Genomic DNA, 10,754 nt, shown 5'->3' with positions numbered 1-10,754 from the left:
TTTTTAAGTAAAGGAAGCTAATTTAAATAATAACAACACTTGAAAAAAGCAAAGAAGCTCATTTATTACCTCAAGGGATATTTTTTACTATTAGTCAGCTGAAGCTTTTGAAGAAGAGGGCCAAGGCAACATAAAGTTGATCACCCAAGTGATCATACCATCGGAAAAATTTGTATCTCCATGATCTGATGAGGAAGAGAGAACCATAAGCTCCCCAAAAACCTGCTGCAAATCCAACCCCCATACCACGAAACAATGACTTTAGAAAGCTGTCATCTTAATCTCCTTCAGCTAGCTTTGAGTCATGAGTTTCTTCTTCATTATTGCACTTATTTGGAAGAGGATCTCCACAAAGTTCAGGATTGCCAACTAAACTCCAGGAATCAAAACTTTGAATTTGGGTTCCCAATGGAATTTGTCCAACGAAATTGTTGTATGAGAGGTTCAAATAATCAAGAAAGACAAATTGGATATTGCTGAAGGAATTTATCCAAAAAATTTATTGTAGCTAAGATCAAGAGATTCCAATTTCATGCCTCCAATTTCTTTGGGAATTTTCCTAGTCAAATAGTTTCAAGACAAGTTCAAAGACTGTATTTGACTGTTACTAATTAGTTTTTCAGGAATTTCTCCACTCAAACTATTAGCAGAAAAATCAATTATGCCACTCGTAGAATATGCAAGACGGTTAAATGATTGGTAGTCAAATTCTCTTCCTTTCATAAATATTTTCAAGATTTCACCAGGCAACACTGCCACAAAAGCAAAATCTGAAGGCACGATGTTGAATAGGCAGTGAGGTATGGATCCTTATTTTCAGCCAGATCAAGTATTGTCAAATGAGAAAGGTTGCATAATTGTAATGGAATACTGCCCACAAATTGATTGGCCCTCAATTTAATAACTGCCAAATTTTGCGCTACGAGATTTTGCAAACTTCTAGAAAATTTATTTTGCTCTAAAATGAGGTAATTCAAATCGGTCCAATTTAGCATGTCGAACGAAAATTTGCCAAAGAAACTATTATAACCCAAATCCAACAAACGAAGGTTCAATGAAGCCAGTGAGGGAGGAAGTTCACCTATCAGCTTATTACTCCCTAAATTAAGGCAACCTAATTGTTTCCAATTGGTGAAGCAATCAGGAAGTTCTCCGCCCGAATGATTATATGATAAGTCCAAGTATTGCAACACGCTCTCTCCCTTGCTCTCTAGTTGGCAAAATAATGAGAAAATAGATCTGACAAAGAATTGTGAGATGCATCAAAGATAGAGATATTTGCTGATAGTGAGACGTTGGATATGTCATCACTAATGAAGTTGTTTGAGATATCAACAGAATGTATTCCCACTACAAAACTCCAAAATATATCTGCATCAATTTTTGAAATCCCAGATCTAGAAATATCTAGATTTCTTAAAGACCGCTGCGTATATAGCCATGGTGGAATATTAGGACCTATGCTTGCGTTACTCATCTGCAACATCTCGAGTTGAAATGGTGGGACCCATTTAGGATCAAAGTGAATTTGGAAATTTGTTGAACTTAAGTCCAATGATGTTAAATTTGAGAGATTGGCAAAATTCTTTTCAGAAAGAATGCCTATCCATGGATTGTCATTGATGTATAAATCACTTAAGTTATGAAGTTGTCCCAAGGTTTCTGGAAGATCGCCGTTCAATTGATTGTGGGACAAGTCTAAGTAGAGCAAGGAAGAAAGGTTTCCAAGAGATGATGGAATTATGCCATGGAAAAAATTCTGATTTATATTTAAGTATTGCAATTGTTCATATTGGCCTAACCAATCTGGAATTGATCATTCGAGATTATTATGCCCTAAATCTAAATACTTGAGATTTTGAAGATTGAGCAAAGACTTTGGCAATTGTCCATAGAAATTGCATTGAACAAGGTTAAGATTATAGATGTGACTGGCAATATTAAAGAATGAATCATGTAATTTTGACTTCATCATGTCATAGTTGAAAGAAAGATCAAGAACTTCAAGTGACGTAAAATTGGCATAATCAAGGGAAGGAAAATCTCTTAATCCACAATATCTCAAGTGTAACTTAGAGAGTGAAGGAAGCATGGCTATATGCTGGAGCCATTTGGTATCATTTCCTATATCAACATAACTTAGGTCAAGATATTTTATGGAAGAAAGTTGAGAAAGCCAATGAAGGTCTTTTATGCCTAAATCATAATTATATGAAAAGTCAAGATAACGCAGAGCAACAGAGAAACTTGCTGAGTGATTGGAAGGAATAGCAAGTGATTGATTGTGAAATTTGTGAGCACCAAAGGGAGATTTGGAGATTTGGCATGGTGGCATACTCACAGATTTAAAGTCATTGAAGCTCAAGTCCATGAGGTTGAGAAATTCAAGTTGAAGCACACACAGATTAATCTCACCTTCTAAACCATGATCGATAAGAGAAAGCTTTGTGACTCTTCCAGTGATGTGGTCGCAGTGAACTCCCTCCCATAAACAGCAGTCCAAGAAGAGAGTTTGTTGTATGGATCAACCACTCCATGTTTGAAGATTAAAAGCAACTTTTTATCATTTTCATTGCAACTCATCACCTTGTTTAATGTTGTTGCAAATAACAGAAACAAAAGAAAAAAAATATTTGTGAAGCGAAGCTCGCCATTAATTTTATTTATTCTCGTTTTACTCCAGAAATGAATAAATTAATTGAGATAATTGAAATTTGAATAACTATATATATGTGCTGTAGTGATTTTCTTGTATAATAAATTGGACAAAATTTGCCCCAAACACGCCACAAATTAAAGTCATACCTCTCTAATTCAATTCATATTATATGTTGAAATAACAAAACAGATGAAAGTTGCAAAACGAAACTGTCCTCGTGATTTGCTGGAGTAGAATGAACTCAATTAAGCCTTTATTTATAAGGTCAGGATGTTTATAAGTTGTGAAAATTATTGCAAACAAATTGCCGCTTAAAAATATCGGAAAATCAAAATAAACAAATATTTAAATACCCAAAAAGAATTCCATAACCACATCTTTTTTTAAGTCAGGTCTTCTAATACTTCCAAGTCTTCTCATCTTTTCAAAGAAAAGTTGAAACATTAATAAATTCATTTTTCACAACTAAAGTAAAAGTTTCTTAAACAACAAATTAAAGATTTTTTTCCATGACATATAATATAAATAGACCATTCACTTAGAGGCGATATGCGAATACAACTTTTAGCTTTTAAAAAATAAAAAAAAATACATCCTATAAATTGTTAATCAAACCTTTTGTGTTCAGTTCATATTATTATTAACAACATCAACGACAAGGTGTCGCAGAGATACTGCACACAATAATATATATCTTGAAATTCATCAATAGTTTGGGGGCATGTTTTTTCATTTCAAAACGAGAATTTTTGCAAATTATTCAAACTAAGTCAAATATTTATTTATTGAAAGAAAAATAATCAGTATTATTTTTTATTTTAGCTATGAAATGAACAAATTAATTAATTATATATAATCTTGGAATAAATATCCATTATTTTTGCCTCATAAGTTTTTTTTGGGTCAAGCATCATAAGTTTGATTTATATGGAAATTTCTTTACGCGGACAAATTTCTCAAGTAATAATATATTCTTTTTTATTAAAATAAATACTATATTCCATAGGTCCTTCGTTTTAGTTGTCAAATGTTTTCCACCGGCGTGTAATTTACTTTCTTATTGTCAAGTCTACTAATAATATTTCCAAGTCTTCCCGTCTTTTCCATAGAAATCGTGTCATGAATCCAATTACTCCACATCATGTTACCTGCCTTGGCTTATATTCTTTTTTTTTTTTTTCAATTTCCAAAACCAAGTTGAATTAGTGGATATTTTTAACTACATCTTTTCTTTTAACATCGTCAATAAGAAAATACCATAGATATAATCTGTTATATGCTTAGATCCTTTTAAATTTGGTAGGTGTTAGGGAAAATTGGAGGCAATTACGTATAACAATATTGAGGGCCAAGAGCTCAGTGATTTTTTATTGTAAAAATGTTTTAGTAAACAAACCAAACCCCATATTATGACTCATAAATAAAATAACTTATTATCATTTATTTTATATCATTGTTAATTATTGAAGGATTATACTCAGACACACTCACTCACGTATTGAAGTCAAAGTAAATTAAGTTTATGTATTTATTTTAGTCCGGAAATGAATAACTCAATTCAGATAATTGAAATTTGAATAAATATTTGTGCTCTGAAGTTTGAGTTTTACGCATAAGAAATTGGACAAAATTTTAGAATGACCCGAAAATAATAAAACCCTATATGTATATATATCATTTTTTTAATCAAATTTAATATAAGCCAAAAAAATCACAAAAATTCCATGTGGAATCCATAAAATTAATTACATATGGCTCTTTGAACTCCATATTTTGTCCTATTTGTGAAAAACTTTGGTCAAGTTGCTTATATCCATTATATAAAGTTCTCAAATTATACTTGGACATGTGTCTATTTTTGTGTCCTGTAAATTTATAATTAAATATTATTAAATGCTAATATTTTAAAAATAAGACATGGCTATATATGATTTGGGCACTTAACATAATGAATATAAGTAATTTGATGTAAGTATTGTACTCTTTCTTCTTCTTCTTCTTCTTCTTCTTCTTTTTCCCCTTTTTAGCTTATTTATTGCTAGTTATTTCTCCTTTTCTTTCCTATTCACATGCCTTCCAAATACACGTGAGTGGATATATATAAATAAAATTAAATACCTTACCTTTAAAATTTACTGTACATTCAGGCTTTTACAGGTCCAAAGGAAAATTGATCTTATATACAAAATATTTAACTGACATATAAATTTAATCATTTATGTTTTCTTCAACTCTATTTCAAATAAATTATATACATACACATAATGTAGGTTGTCCCAAAAAAAAAATGTTGTAGAAAGCATTCATTCATTATCTCTAGTCCAAATACACAACAAAATTATATACCTCTCAAATTCAAATTAGATTATATGTTAAAATAACAAAACAAATGAAATTTTCAAAATGAAACCGTCATCATGATTTATTTAGATTACATGGTCGCGATGTACATAAATTATGAAAAATGAAAATCATTACAAATAAAGTGGTTATTAGAAAATATTGGAAAAAGCACACAAACATTTAAATGGCTAAAAAAATCTATAACCATTTTTTTTATGGTCAATTCTTCTAATACTTCCAAGTCTTCTCATTTTTTGGAGGAAAAACTAGAATATTAATACACTCATTTTCATATCATTTTCCATTCTTATTCAATTTCCACGGTCAAATCGTTTGAAACACTTCAAAAAGATAAAAGTTGTTTAAGCAACAAAGTAAAGGATTTTTTTTTCCCATTCAATTAGAGGTTTTCTAGAAATACAACTTTTAGCTTTTGAAATAAGAAAAATATCTTTTAAATTATCATTTAGACTTTTTATGTTTAGTTCATATTATAACAACATCAATTACTTGTAGCGTTACAAAGAAACTGCACACAATCATATAAATCTTGAAACGATTATTTGTGGGATGTTTTTAATTTCGAACAAGAATGTTTGCAAATAATTCACACATAATACAATGATGTTCCTAGTCTTTTAGTTCTTTTCCAAGAAACTTCACGACTTTCATGTCAAATGTTACTAGAATCTAGACTAATTGAGATCAAGCCAAATTTGACATATTGACTGAGACATTGCCCCATCCAGAGTGCTTGTAAAGTATTTGTCCCAAACTGTACTCAAGTTCAGTCTCCGCTCATTCATATTGAAACCCACCATAAAGCTTCCATTCTTATCATCTCTTCCAATTTCCTTTGATAAAAGAGATCCTCAATGGCAAGTGACCTCTAGTTAAACTGATACAAACCCCTTTACCGGTTAAAAGAGGTGGTCAATGATAATAAGTGATGATAAACCAAGTCATTTTACTCATCTGTGGCCTGCAACTACTTTGCAAGGAAGGGGAGTAATCAGTAATGTAATGTATTATGGTAGTAATTGAAACAATAGATTCTCTAAGTGCATCGCCAATTCGTCATAGTTCATTGGAGAAACTATGGAAAATATTTTATGTAGAACGACGCATTTTAATTATTTTATGATGATTTTTCTAACACGCACATCACCAAATGCCTCTGTACCCATTGGCGAAACTTGTCTGGGAGATTTTTTTTTTTAACAGAAAAAAATCATTCACACTTTTGGAAAGAGGCACTAAATCAAGTTACTCAATATTTGGCGATTCTGCACAAACGCAACTCAAAATTCTACTTTGTTATGTAATTTTCTCTTGTGGGGTTATGTGACTTTTTTTTTTTAATAGCAGGAGAAAAAAATGGGCCTTTTCAGGGCCCATATATGACTATATATGATTTAGGCACTTGACATGATGAATGGGGAGAATCCCAAAAAAGTGATGATTGAATTTTAAAATTCCAAATCAGTATTAGTTACTATATTCATAAAAAAATGACTACATTCGAAAGACAAATGACAACACATTTTCGTAGTAATTCTCGATTTGGAATTTTGAAATTCAACAATCATTTTTTTGGGATTTTTCCTAATGAATATAAGCAAATTGATATAATTATTGTACTTTTTCTTTCTTTTTTTAGCTTATTTATTGCCAGTTATTTCTCCTTTACTTTCCTATTCACATGCCTTCCAAATACACGTGAGTGGATATAAATAAAGATAGGGAAAATTAATCTTTTAGTTTTTCAATGTTTTAACTCATTTATAACTCAGTTATTTAATTATGATTCGGTGTAACTCAATCTCTCAACTTTTGGCTCTCCTATAACTCAGTCCCTAATCCTTTTACATTTAATTTTAATCCCCAAGTAATTATCCTACGTGGCAGGAAATATTAATTAACATTATCAAAAAATGAAAATGTGTCTTTCAACTCAACTCCTGTAAGATACTATGCAATCGGACTCCTCTGCCAATTCTCCGGCAGCATCTTCTTTCTCTGCTTCTTCAGCCCCATCGTTGGCTTCTCCACCCAACCACTGATTGATTCCTCATGGCCCCGACTCAATTGGAAGGAAGGCCCAAATAAAGGCCAAGTTTTTTTTTTGGGCGTTAAAACAAGACAATTCTATTCAAAGCACTGTTGAGTACTAAATGTGGGTATTTTTTCATATTAAAATCTTGGTTTTTTACGTTGTGAGGGACTAATCTTTTCCGTTAGACCCACCCCTATTGGTTTAAAGGCCGAGTTAAAGGCATGTAACAGTCGAAAATGTTCATTTGAAGCCGCTTAAATATTTCTAACGACTTCATGAAAGCCCATCGCCTACCTCCTCAATCAATCTCACTAGTATGTTCCCCTATACAAACATTATCACACATTGTCATTCCTTCTCTATGCTCTTCTTTCCAAGATAAAAAGCAAACGTTAAAAAAAATTGGAAAAAGCACACAAACATTTAAATGGCTAAAAACCTATAACCATTTTTTTTATGGTCTAAGTCTCTCTAATACTACTTCCAAGTCTTCCCATCTTTTCGAGGAAAACTGGAATATTAATAGATTTATTTTCATATCATTTTCCATTCTTATTCAATTGTTACGGCCAAATCATTTGAAACGCTTCAAAAAGATAAAATTCGCTTAAGCAACAAATTAAAGGATTTTTTTTTCCCAATTCAATTAGAGGTTTTCTAGAAATACAACTTTTCGCTTTTGAAATAAGAAAAATATCCTTTAAATTATCATTTAGACTTTTTATGTTGAGTTCATATTATAACAACACCAATGACTTGTGGCGTTACAGATAAACTGCACACAATCATATAAATCTTGAAACAATTTTTTGTGGGATGTTTTTAATTTCAAACGAGAATGTTTGCAAATAATTAGCTTTTGAATTAATGAATTTCTCAGGAGACCGGGGCTGCCATTGCTTTTCAACGATCCATTAAAAAAAAACAATAAGAAGATAAGTAAATTACACATTGGTGGAAAAAAAATTAATTCCTCATCTCAGAGGGATGGTATATGATGACTTCCACTTTGTGTTGTGCCCATATATTGTTGATTTTTCTTTTTCATCGTCTTCTAATTTTTTTAATGGCAGCTTCTGTCTCTTGAGAAATGTAATCCCAAAACTAAACTAAAGTTAATGTTAAAAATTGTCAGGAAGGTCTTAGAAGTTGATTAACCTCACCATAGTGAGTGGGGGAAGCACGCAATGACCAAACAATGTGATGTTTTATTCATTAACATTAATAATTAATTAAGAAAGTTATGGAAGTCATCAACTATACTATCCCAATAACATGAATTTTTCCCCTCAGCGTGTAATTTAATTCTACCCCCCCCAAAAAAAAACCACGTCCTCTCTAATTATTTTAAGAATTAAAGGACATTTGCCTTTGGACTATTTCACGGGTAGCATTAATTATTAGCATGAACTATTAGCAAAGCAATATTGCCCATTTAAGAGTCAAAATCATTGCAGTATCGCCCCTTGTCTGATCACGTTAATGTTGACTGTTAACCTTACATTAATTTTAGAATAAAGAGAATTTTTGCATTAATATAAAAACTAGTTTGGAGATTGAATTTGATCATAGGTATAAGATCTTAATATACTTTGTATCTTATATTTATTATTTTTCTTCCAATTAATTTCTGTAACTTATAATTTAATGTTTTACAGAATGTTTGTTATAATTAACTAATTTATTTAATTTTTTAATTAAATCAAATTAGTCAAGTAGTTCTTATATTAAAAATTAGATGTATTAATTATCCTAATCAACAGAGTCAAAGATTGAAACATATTAATATTTATATTTTCATGCTTTTCTTTCATATTGTAATTTTTTGCTGAACATAGATGAGGACCGACTTGTAATAAGGGGGGGAAAAAATACCTCACATGCTATATAGTTCAAGTTTTCGATTTGATGTAAAATCCTCTTCGGGTCCCTCCTTTTCAGCTTGACAAGATTTATTCTGAGAACATTAGGAACATTAGGAACAATTGTTTTTATTAATTTTTATTCTATCCATTCAGTTACATAATTTAACATCAAAATTTCCCCTCTATATCATCTCCTCTTTATATATATAATTGTCTAAATATTGAAGTCGTCTTTTCAACTAATAATGACGTCATGGTGGATTGTTTATTGGGTGAAGAAAGAGGGACAATTTTAGTCACAAAAGACAAATCAGCGCATGCATTAATACAAAATTGACTTACGTTACTAATAGGAGTAGAGTTTAGTAGAAGAAGTTAGTCTCTCACAACATGGTGAACTAAAGTTTGAATACTTATCGAAAGAGATGTTCACATTTAATACTCGACAATATCTCAAATCAAAATTACATCCAGTAAAAGGATACATATGCATAGTGAAAAGAAAAAAAAATAACCTACTTTAATTTGTACCACTAATAGTATTGGGCCCAATCCATGTCATAACACTCTACTCACTAATCCTTAATTAAAATAAGATTAAAATACTCTAACCTCTCTTATATTTTGTCTTAATTACACAGACTTCCTTTCTATTTTAAAAACATACACTGAAAGGATTTTTTTTTAATTCAAATTTATCTTGAAATACTTTTTGTTTGCTAAATTACCCTTCATAATACTAAATTCCAGAATCTTGGTTAAAACTATATCAAAGAATTTACGATTTTGTCCTTTACCTTAATTTTATTTTTTTATTTTTAAAAATTATTGTTTGTTTAATGTTTTTATCATATTGGGTCAAAAAATTAAGTAATTTAGTTAATACAAACAAAAATTTAAATGATTTATATAAGTTTCCAAACTTGTATAATTTATATTATGTCATAAGAAAATAAGCATTCAAAATACTTTTTAGCCATTTAAAAAAATCTTAAGTTTCAATATTTCATGAGGAACTAACATTATATAATTTTATAATATAATTGAAATTAAAAATTTTATAACATAGTAAAAATCTTGGAAATACATGTATTATAATTATTTTTTGTTGTATCAAAAATTATTTTTTATAAATATAAATGTTTAAATAATATTATGTTGAAGAGGGATATTTTGGTCAAAATAAAAATTTAAAAGTCAAACTTACCGGTCAACTAACAGTTCGATGGATGAAAATTGAATCTTAAAAATATAAGGAGGTTTGTGTAACATATATTTTTAATTTGAAGGGAAGTTTATATATATTTTCAAATAGAAAAGAGGTTTCTGTAATTTAAATAAAATAGAAGGGTAGTTAATATATTTTACTCTTAAAATAATGACATATTTATAATTAATTTCAACATCTTAGAACAGTAGTTAATATGACTTTGTAGAAAATATGGGAGGGAATACTTGAAATGAGCAGATTTCAAGCAGGCATTGGAAACATGCTCGTAGATCCAAAAAGCTTATTATCAGCAAGCTCTAGTATTTGCAAAGAAGAGAGTTTGCCTATTCCTAGTGGAATATTGCCAATGAATTGGTTGGTTCTCAATTTAAGAACTTCCAAATTTCCTGCCATATACAAATTTGGCAAACTTCCAGAAAATTTATTTTTCTCCAAAATGAGGTATTGCAAATATCCCCAGTTTAGCATGTCTGAGGAAAATTTGCCAGAGAGACTATTATCACTCAAATCCAACCATTGAAGTTCCAATGAAGCAAATGAGGGAGGAACTTTACTTGTTAGCTTATTACTCCCTAAACTAAGGCATAATAATCATTTCCA

Source organism: Neltuma alba, unplaced genomic scaffold (genome assembly GCF_004799145.2).
Source record: "Neltuma alba isolate B1F8T4 unplaced genomic scaffold, ASM479914v2 tig00011879_pilon, whole genome shotgun sequence".
Taxonomy (NCBI): Eukaryota; Viridiplantae; Streptophyta; class Magnoliopsida; order Fabales; family Fabaceae; genus Neltuma; species Neltuma alba.
The sequence above is the reverse complement of the archived record's forward strand: the minus strand, read 5'-3'. Positions refer to the sequence as shown.